The sequence below is a fragment of the Halyomorpha halys genome, unplaced genomic scaffold (assembly GCF_000696795.3).
Source record: "Halyomorpha halys isolate HHAL.00 unplaced genomic scaffold, Hhal_1.1 Scaffold161.1, whole genome shotgun sequence".
NCBI classification, from domain to species: Eukaryota; Metazoa; Arthropoda; class Insecta; order Hemiptera; family Pentatomidae; genus Halyomorpha; species Halyomorpha halys.
Window position 1 is genome coordinate 211098 of NW_027105190.1, and position 1485 is coordinate 212582.

The 1485-nt window shown below is 37.1% G+C and overlaps 1 protein-coding gene across 1 annotated transcript in view; it reads left to right on the top strand.

The window, feature by feature from the left end:
* LOC106678797 (cytochrome P450 6j1) overlaps positions 1–1485 on the top strand; it is a 13021-nt gene that overhangs the window by 4482 nt on the left and 7054 nt on the right. The gene's annotated exons all lie outside the window — the stretch shown is intronic.

The window sequence follows — 1485 nt, forward strand, 5'->3', positions numbered from 1 at the left end:
TTATCATCCAAATTGAGAACAGTATAACAGTCTGGAAATACATACATCTGTTATGATATTTTTCATAAGTTCCACTTACCTATTACAGATCCCTCTATCTTTCTCTTACAAATCTTGTGAATTTCATGTATAAATATGATGAAAAGAAAAGGACTAATACTACCTCCTTGTTTTCCACCTCATGGTGTTGGGAAAGGTTTTGAACTCATGTAATTTATTTTTGCAATACCTTTCAGCTTCTGATATGTTGATTTAGCTGCCTCAATTAAGGGGACAAGCAGATTTATCGTACTCAAGGCCTTTCATTTAAATGCTCTTGGGACATTGTTAAAGAAGCTCTGAGATCCAGAAAAGCCAGATACGTGTTTCAGTCTGTATCCTAAAACTTTTCTATTTTGTTCTTCTTCTTCCACATCCTCCTTGAGTGCCTTTCAGCATGGAGGAGCCTCTAACCACTTGGTCCACACATCTCGTTCTCTGACAAGCATCTTCTTCTGTGCCAGCGTTTTTCCTCTTTCCAGATTTAGTCGTTGGATATTCTCCAAATAGCTCCTAGTAGGACTGCCTCGTGGTCTTCTACCAGTCACCTCCATACATTTTACATTACCAGATTTATTAAAATTCTACCGAAGTAGGTATAGAAGTCCTTACTTTTTCCAAATCTTCAACATTTCACACCATTTTTATATTGCCCACGTCCATTTCATCTCTGGCAACAATCATAACCTTGCTCTTTCCTTTACAGGTAATACTCATTCTTTTTGCAAGCGAATTCTTTTTGCCATCCTATAATGGCCTGTTGTAATTTTTTCTCAGTCTGTCACCAGCACCTTATCGTCTGCATACAGAAACGCTTGTACTTGTACTGTCCTCATGTTCCACATACCAACTACAGTCCAAGCAGTTCTGCATATTTTGTGGATTTCATCCATAAAGACAATCAATAATGGACTGAGGCTATCTCCTTATTTCACACCTCTTTCCAAAGAAAATGGCTTTGACTCTCAGCCATTGATATGCACTATTTCTTTATGGCTTTGATAAGTTGATTTAATCACTTCCAGGAGGTCTGTAGGAATTCTTTTGGCTCTAAGTGCCCTTCAGATTTCATATCGATGTACTGAATTGAAGGCAGCTTTTAGGTAAAAAAAAAACAATATAATTACTCTAATTTCCATCCCATGCCTTTTCTGTGATAGTTCTGGGGGCGAATACATGATCTTGGTTTTGTCTTCCAGGTCTGAATCCAGCATGATCTTCTTCTAATTTTGGCTCTATCAGTGCCCGTAACGTGCTTTCTAGAATAGTGGTGTACAGTTTGTATGTTACTTGGGATAAGCATTTTGGTCTGTGGTTACCGCATTCGGTATAATTTGTTCCTGAGTATAAAAATATCCATTCAAAAACCGATTGTTGGTTTTCTATTTTTTTTTAAATCATCTTTGATTAGCTTTCTTCATTGACTAGAGCATAACTGGTATTTAT